Raw genomic sequence first — 9,286 nt, 5'->3', positions numbered from 1 at the left:
CAGATGTCGTGCTGTTGCATGGACACTAAAGATGGCAGATCCAGCTCTGTGGCCAGTACACCCTTATAAACTTACATTGTGTTTGCTTCCGGGGGCCAGTGACCCCAGCAGAAAGGACAACAGTGAGCACTGACATCAGTGGCATCTCTTGGTGCCACAGATAAATCCAACAGAGGTGGGACTGTCAGAGCCTGGGAGTGCTGGGAGATGAAAACTTTTCCCTAGCTACTTTCAGCTTTCCTCCAAGCACCCCATATGTGACACCCTATGCAGTACCACTCCCCACAGATCTCCAGCTGGGCTGTAGTGACAGTAGCTTTATGTAGCACTACTTAAATCAAAGTGTTTCATCTTCTATACTAAGCCAGACTATTTGCCTCCAAGAAAGCTCATATCAATCAAAATGTTTCATTTTATCCAAAATAAAGTTTTTGTGCTGTTTTTTGAATTATTTCACCCTTTAAAGAAAATCAACTTGGAATCAAATTAGCAACAAGGTTCATCTTGAGAAGGCAGACAAAGTGGTTTGCATTTTCCTCTCTCTTTCATTTTGGTAACAGGCTTACACCTGTGTAGGTAGGAAATGTCTGTCATGCCTGAACCAGAAGCCAAGAACCTCAGCTCCTGATCCCTGCTTAGCCACCAGAAACTGCAGCAAAACGTTTGTTTTCTGCTTGGACAGCAGGACACAGGGAAAGCAACAACCCCTGAACTGGCTGAAACTGCTGTCTGTACTCTGGGTTGAAAGTTTAAAACTTTTTTTTTTTTTCTGGAAAAGGTAGAGTCTAACATGAATAAGTTCCAAGATATTTCACTCATGGAACTGGAGAGGAGTATAATTCAGCCTAAAATGAGAATTAATGCTATACTCTTATTTTAGTTCTTACTACCTATGAGAACAGTTCCTACTCATCTCACAAACTCTATCTGTGATCTGTGCTGTTTTCAAATTAATTTGGTTTTGCTTTTGATAACTTCAACAGAATTGTTGAATGACGTTTCCTTTAGAAGGAGTTTTCCAAAGAAATTAACCTAATTTCTGCTTGCAAGAAATGGAGAAAACATGTTTTTCTTGTGCCTGCTTGGAACTACATGTACCTCTGAGGTCCAGAAGGTGACATATCTTTCACAAGTGTTTCCTTTAATAAGTGTAGATAGGAGAAAGTAATGATTGTGACCTGTAGCTACTGGAAGGGTAAAAATATTCTATACTGAAATATACTAACTGTAGCTCAGCATTTGGACTTGTGGAGCATGGAGCTGACTAGGTTGAGCCCATGGAGAGAACTGGAAAGCAAACAATTAAAGCTCAACTGGAAAAGGAAGCCCTATGAATTAACCAGGATTGGACCAAGTCAGCAGGACAAACCCTGCAAGAGCTTGGCTGAATGCTAATGTGAGTATTTTTGGGTGAGTTCTTCACGTCGTCTGGGCCTTTTGGATCTAGCCAGCATTATTACAGTGAAAGTAGGATATGTTAAACATTTTGTTATGATTGAGGGTAGAATTGGAGAAAAATATTAAGTGGATGGGAAGGGGGAGAGTGATGGGGACAGTCCTATCCAGGGCTCTGTGACTGTAGCTAAGTGAACTGAAAAAATACAAGTTTGGATTCAGCAAGAGCTGCAGTAACAAGGGGGAGTGCCATTGCCCAGATGCAATACAAGGAGAGAAGGACCCACCATTGTCCTTGCTGCTTGGACAACTCAGTCCCTGCATCCATGGACGGCAGCAGGGCCCAGGTGAAAACACGGCCCCCAAATGTGCTCTTCCTCAGCGCAAGGAAGAAGTGCTGTCTTGGGTCCATGCCCCCAAAGCAGGCACAAAGCTATGGCCAACAAACCCATGGGGTTTCAGTGGCTCTGGTTGGCTCACAGGCTACCTTGGACCAATCCAACTCTTTGCATAAAAGCAGAATCCAGTACACCTAGAATTACACTTTACTAAGAGGAATAACAATGCATATCCTTTATGTTACTCAGGACTGTGATACTTCCCGTATCTGTCAGTCTGAATGTCAAAAATACGCTGTTTAACAGATTAAATTATTGTATCAGTCCTGTATTTGGAAGACAGAAACCTGCTGTGCAAAGCTCAAGAACAAAATAAAATCTATTGATGAAGGACCAGACTTCTATGGAACTTTTGCTGGAGAAAGGCCTACAACAACTTTACCTGTTTAATTAGAATGCAGTAAAATGCAATTTCCTTTACATCATTACACTCTAATGTCAACCTTAGAATCACAAATTCATTGAAAGCTGAGCAAAACAGTTCATCTGTGGTTACCTCTTGATAATAAAAAAACCCACAAAAATAAGCTTTTAAGGAAATGTGTTAATAATTAAAAATAAATTTAGTGTTCTAAATGAAGAGTACTGATGGTGCTAAAAAGGGCAGTGACTTAATTATTCTTGTTGATGTCAGTTATTCATTTGTGGGCCATCAAACTATAAACCAAGGTACTTTATTGACTGCAATATTCGCTGGATATGAGCCATATTATTCAAGCAAAACAATGCACTGCAAAAACAATACAGAGAAGAGGTAATTTGTACAGAGTTCATGAGACAATTATATCATCTAAATACAAAACTGAGTCACTATGCCCTTGGTTCTCTTTATTAAAAGAGAATTGAAGGATATACTAAACATACTCAGACCCTAGTAATTTCAATTTGAATCCTGCCCATACCCAAGCACCCAGAGACTGGTGTGATCCAGCACATGGATCATGAGTCCCAAAGAAGGATGCATTGGTGTGGGACTCAGGATACTACTTCATTTTCCTGTGTGCTGGAAGTTAAACTACTGCCCCATTTTCCTGAGAAGAGCTTTGAAACTCACTCAATATCATAGAAAAACATGAAAACACACACACAAAAAAGTACTTATTTTAAAAGAGGACAGCAGTGTGAAAGCTGTCTATGTTTTACAGGCTTCAATGGTGCAGAAGCATTTGGATGCAAGTAGATGTGTTTCCTGTTCAAACAGAAGCGAATCACTGAGATGCCTGAACATAAGAGAAAACCAAGGCTTTGCACATATCACTTACTTGTTCACAGAGAAGCTCATCAAAGCACAGAAATGACCAAGGCCAAAACAAAAGTAAGTTGCTGAATTATTCTGTGAATTTCCAGATTGTAGCTACACTGCAACATTTTGAACCCTTTTCAGATGTTTTTCCTTGAACTTTTAATGCTGTTTAAGGAACATATAAGTATTTCATTTCTTGATCATGTAATGAACTTTATTAAATAAAACATTTTTTAAATCTCTTCTGATGTTTTTTATGCTCAGTTTACTGTGCATTTTGAATAGACTTTAATGGGTGACATCTAACCATACTATAACAAATTGTGGAGGAGGCTAGTATTCAGAATGATTATAAGGGGTATTTGTTTATAAAACAGGAAAAAACCTCAGTGTCTCTTTATTTGTTTTTGTTAGTAGTAATGCTGGCTTGCATACAATAATTTTTAAAATGAATGCTAAGACAATCTAGGAGACAGAATAGCAAATGGAGAGCCTGGGATACCCGAGTCTGGTTTTGTACCAGGCAGGGAAGACATAATTCTGCATATTGGAAGGTACAATTCTATAGCACATTGGCCTTGATGCAATCCTTGCTTAAAAAAATCTTCTCCCTCTGCCACGAAGGAATCTTCTGCCTGGAGGAGTCACTCCAGTGCCAGCCAGTGCAGCAATCCACTGTCTTCTCCCAGTTGTGTTAATGAAATTCCTTATGAGCCCACACTGGAAGAAAGACCATTGAAATTATTACAATCAAAAATAGCTCTCCCTCTTTTCCTCCCACAAAGAGTTTATTTTTAACTTCCATCACCTCAGTGTGCTGATTTTAGCACTGCTGTACACACAGTTGTTTTGGCATGACTGAGGAGGTGACAAACTGCAGGCCGGAGGTGGAAACAAACATCTGGGGCAGGAGCTGGTTGCAGCAGCTTAGCTGCCAAAGGCAGTGTATCATGGGACTATGGTATGATGGTTCACACTATGAACTTAAACTTTGCCTTTCCTGTCTGTTTTCGTAGCCATAAGGCATCTCTGCTCCAAATTCCTAGTGCAGAAGTGCTGGACCAGTGTTACTTTCCTACCCCAGCCTGGTTCATTTACATTAGTGATTTGCAGTCATGTGAGCTATATCACTGGAAAACACAGTGCAAGTGAAGCCTCAGCTGACTCATGAGGCTTAAAGACATTTAGACGGCTAACTTTCAGTCGGGAGAAGGCTTAAATGGACAGGGTTAGGAGCAGGCATATGGTCAGTGACAATGCCTTGGACACAGGACAGAAGCCACCTAGGCTCACAGCTTTAAATGTTTTGCTTACATGCAAAGGATCAAGCTGCGTATGTGACTCAGGACTGAGTAAGAACTTCTGCCAGGTCATTTTGGATTCTTCCATCTTTTCTTAAAGCACAGGCCATGAGTCACTTGCCAAAATCTTCTTTCTTATCTCTCCAACTTCCTGACGTTTTATGGACCTCAGGCTATGGCGGCCCTTTGACTTCTTCAGTCCCCTGCCTGTGCTTTTCGTCTTTTGAGGACTTGAAAGCTACAGCCCAATTTGAATTTTTGTTAACACCTGTGTAAGCACTTGGGTGAACTTGCATAGCCTTTAAGCATAGGGGAAGTCAGATAATATCTAATCTTATACCCATTAGGGTAAAAGTGTGTCCCTAGCACATTGGTTATTAACCAATGCATTGTAGAGCAGACAAAACGGTGCATCACATAACCCATCCTACAGTTTCCTATATTAAAACCAATTATCTGACTGGTTCACATGTGACAGCATCACAACATGATATCGTCTAGAATCCACTGAAGTCAATGGAAGAAACACCAATTCAAGTGAGTTTGGAGATCTCCTTTAATGCCTCAGGTAACCTACCTTACATACACATCACAGTCTGGCTTTTGAGCCTCCACCATGTTCATAAGCCTTTATTTTTCCTGCCAGTCTTGACCTAGACTGGGAAACTGGATGATTTTGTTAATCATGATGACTGGCACTTCTGGCAGATTTAAGACTTCAGTGTCAAACTTTTCAGTAAGAAGACCTTGTGTGCCTGCACAAGCACATGTCTTCTCTTCTGCTCCATGTGCACTGTTCCAGTCCTCCCTGAGGTTTGCAGACCTTCTTGTAATGCAAATAAATTTAAAATAATATAACATTGCCATGGCTCTAAAGGAGCACTTCCATGGCACTCTACTGTATCCTCATGTCATAAACAAAATGCCAAATTAAAAGTCAACCTTGAAAATCATCTAGCTCACAAAAGCATGATTTTGTGATGGAATGGAGTAGCCCAAGCTTGGCTGGACTACAAAGACCTCCAATCCTTTAAGAACTCAATAGAGCTTTAGTCCATTGTCTACAGAATTAGCCTTGGAACTATTTCTTCAAAGGGTCTCACTGATTTCAGGGACTTTACCTGCACTGGAGTATTTTTCTGTTTATCTGTTAACCTCCTTCATGCCTTTTCTGTCCTCACTTCACAGAGGTAAAGCACCAAACAACCTGCATGGAATATACAGAATCTACACACTCTGGAGAGCGTGATATATGGCATGCAAAAAAATTTTTAAAAAACAATGTATTTTCCTAGAAATCCTTACATATCCATCAAGCTGCAAGTTATTTCAGAGAATACTGATGCTACTCGTAAAAAGCCATTACCAAAGTCAGCCAAAATTCCAAGAAAAAAACCCAGAAGGGCAGGCAGACAACTAATCCATTTTGGAGCTGTCAGGTTGTGACCTGCGGTATGTTTTCACAGGAAAGGCAAAAATGAGGTTCTTTCCCAAATGAAGAACAACATGGTGATTTAAATAAGGAAGGATAAATGACAAACATACAGTTCTGCCTGCACAGAAAACATTCCCAAGAAGAGGACTGATCCAACATGTCAGTGTTGAATCAGAGCTCCCACTCCTGAGCTCCCTTTCCCGGCTGCAGCTTGTGTAAAAGACTATAAGGAAGGAAAACCCATGGAATAATGAAGATGAATGCAATAAATATACCTGAGCCTGTCTACTTGTTCTAGTTGTTAGTGCCACTAGAGAAACCCTGCAGGGCTTTAAGCAGTTCTTAGTGATGAAGATTTATGAAGCCCTTTTAAAAACTTCATTAAGGGGTCAGAGAGATTTAAGTGGCTTTGCAAGCTCCACGCTAAGCCGAGAGAATCTCTTTGCAGAAACTCAGCCAAAAGGCAGCAGGGGCAGAGCTGGCTTGCAAGGGCTCTTCACACACTGTGGCCTGGGAGGAACAATGATGGGTACCCTATGTATCTGGGCAGTACAGCATAATGCTGAAGCCCCAAGCAGGGTTGTGGCAACTAAGATGGTTAAAGGAAGCTGCTTAGAGAAAGTATTTCCTCTGAACAGTGTTAAGGCCAGCATACTCTGGTAAGCAAGCCAAGTCTGCATACACTGCTAGCATAACTTTCTTCTTCCAGTTTCCCTTAGTTTGTCCAAAATGTGGTAAAACATTTTTTTTGTAATTCAGACGTGTTTTCCTCCGTCTGATGTCAAGTGCTGCCCAAACCTCATAAAATCATTGCCCAGAAACATGCCTTCCCTACTGATGCCTCCAAGTAGTTGTTTAGGACTATGATTATTTAGATATAAATAGCAGTGCTCATTAATCTAGCAATCACTCCCAGCTACGAAAATGCAAATTGGATTGGCTTGTTTGTGTTTTCAAGAGAGAGAAGGTGGTGGTGGTAGGTGGGAAGGGGAATGTTCCCCAGGTGCTGCTGTTTATCACCTTTTTGTCTCACTGTGAGCCAGGGAATGTTTCATCTGCACCCTGCAGAGCTTTGCTGGGCTCTGTTCCACCACCACTGAGGTGGGTGTGCATCACGCGCATCTTGTAAAAGTGGTTCTTGGACTGACAGATTGGGTCAACCCTATAAAAAAAAAATTCTGGACTTTTTTTTCTATAGGTATGCAGTGAAAAAAGCTCTGGTAGCTGGCAGAGCCAGCAAACATTGACAGAGCAAGAGATGAAAGCTGCTTTGGTAGCTTCACAGGTAAAACTACTATTCCCTTTGTCTTACTGAAGCTGCTGGGCCAGCAGGAAGCAGCCATGATGGAGCAGACCTCATGAGCTGTCACAAAATTTGGTATAACCAAAGCAGCAAATCTCCAGAAGCTGTGTTTCAGCTTGACTGCCCACCTGAAGTGAACACCCTTTGCTAGATGGCTTATAACCCAATATACTGTGCTTCAGATGGAGTGTGGGAGGCAGTACACAGCCTCAGTGCCTAGCAAGGAGGAGAGGGACTCCGCTGGAGCTAGAAGGAAAAAAGGTAAAAAGAGAAAGATGGTAGAGTATGGAGAAAGAGAGACCTGAAAAATCTGCAGCAAGAAAAGAAATGCTAGGCTGAGCCCTCAAAGACCTCCCTCACCTCACATCCCATTCCTGACAGCTGCCAATTACAGACACCTCCCAAAAAATGCAGTATAAGGCAGCTCGTCTGCTTTTTTTTAAAATTGTTGTTATTATTATATCCAACATGTTAAGTACCTTCAAATCTAAATACCTTTAACATGAATTGAAGTGAGCATCTGAATTTTAGCAGTGTGTTGTTGGACAGAAAGTTTAATAATGGAATCAATTGAACAACTAATTTTCTAGATTTTAAGGGAGATTGTTCATACCAGCCTTCATTTAGAAACACACTTTTTACATTCACAGAGCTTAAAATACCTGCTTTACACTAAAGGGGAGGAATGGGTAGAACCATGCACTTATGAACAGGGCTTCTCAATGAGGTTTCATGTCAGAATGGCTCAAGCCTGAGGTAGCCTCTGGTAAGGGTTAAATTTAGGAATGATGCAAGAGGTAACTGGGTGACAATGCTATCTGGCACTACTTTAGCATCTGTTAGAAATACAACATTGGCTATAGACTTTCCCAGTTGAACTGTAGCAATACTTCCCAAACAGTTATTTGATAAATGACTCAATATTAATGAACAGCATAAGGAATTTTGTCTACCACTACCCCCATCCTGCAGTTTCTTATAGGAGCCTTACCTTTCTATCCTCATTTGAATACAATCATTTCTGGTGCATTCCTGAAGCTAGCAACAAAGTCAGGAGGTGTCTTCCCCTCCGCAGGAGCAAGCAGAGACTCAAGAGTGAGTGGATTATGATTATGGCTGACAGGAAGGAGAAGCCTCCCTCATGACAGTGAGTCATGAGATCTCAGCCTTGACAAGAACTACTACAGAAGAGCCAATTGCGTAATATCCCAAAGAAGAGCGATTAAGTGGCTTCATTGATAGAGGCTTTGCATGAGCTACGCACTACAAATAGCAACTTCATTCGGGCCATTTCAATGACACATGCTAGAGACAGGAAGATCCAAGATAATAATGTTTTGCCATGGCATTTTGGGAAACTGGAGATCAGGAATTTTTCCAGAATGGGAAGCTTGTTTTGCTCCCTGAAGGCTTTGTTTTGATTTCAAGCACTGCCGACTATGCACTGTTGTCACATTGTTTAGATACCTTTTTTTATTGCTCCCTTGATCATAGGGCACAGGGAGATTTCTTCAGTAGACAAAGACTTTTCTGAGGCATATGCTATAACAGTGGAAGGAATCTGCTCCAGAACTTCCACAAATACAGGGTTAGCTCACAGTATCTACGTGCCTTTACATCAGGAGCATTGTTCTTGAATATCCAATGGAGACTGGAGATATAGGGTGACAAAGGGAAGCAGTGGGTGGTTCAGGCACCCGGTGGCTGAGTTCCTGGGTGCCAGTGTCAGCCCTGGGTGCTGACAGTTGCCTCCACAGCCCTGGGGTGCAGCAAGTTTCATCTCTGTTGGTCGTGTCTGGCTGCTACCCCTTGTGAGATGTTACAATGGCTCAGGTAGGAGAGTAAAGCTGTCCTGGGTCTGCTGTACGTAAGCCTATCCCTGACCTGTATGGTTTAGAGTAATAGCAACTTGGATGCTATTAGAGTAAAAGCACTTGGATGGCTTAATAACAGTGCCAGAAAACATATTACAGTGAAGTGTACCCTGATCCTTCATCTGCAGCTGTATTCATAGTCTGCCAGAGTAGGAAATGTCCAAAGTGACAGGAATCCATGAATCAGGGGGCCATTTACATTGTTGCTTGTTTTTCTTTTTTTTTTCCCTTTCATTTTCTACATGCAAAATAATATAGGTTATCATTAAACTTAGGGACTTTTGATGATCCCCAGTTAGCACTCCTAAACCTTCTGCTCCCTTCAAGTTCGTGACTG

General features: G+C 41.5%; 1 long non-coding RNA gene across 1 annotated transcript; it reads left to right on the top strand.

Annotated features, from left to right (window-relative positions):
- Nucleotides 1-700: 700 nt before the first annotated feature.
- On the top strand, nt 701-6,486 carry LOC127465181 (uncharacterized). The gene is made up of 4 exons (XR_007901911.1): nt 701-1,396; nt 2,939-3,108; nt 4,816-4,905; nt 5,526-6,486. It is a non-coding gene; the product is annotated as an uncharacterized LOC127465181 (long non-coding RNA).
- The last annotated feature ends 2,800 nt before the right edge of the window (nt 6,487-9,286 follow it).

The sequence above is a fragment of the Manacus candei genome, unplaced genomic scaffold (assembly GCF_025592945.1).
Source record: "Manacus candei isolate 608988 ecotype Guabito, Panama unplaced genomic scaffold, ASM2559294v1 h1tg000008l, whole genome shotgun sequence".
Taxonomy (NCBI): domain Eukaryota; kingdom Metazoa; phylum Chordata; class Aves; order Passeriformes; family Pipridae; genus Manacus; species Manacus candei.
Note: the sequence above shows the minus strand (reverse complement) of the source record. Positions and strands in the feature narration are given on the sequence as shown.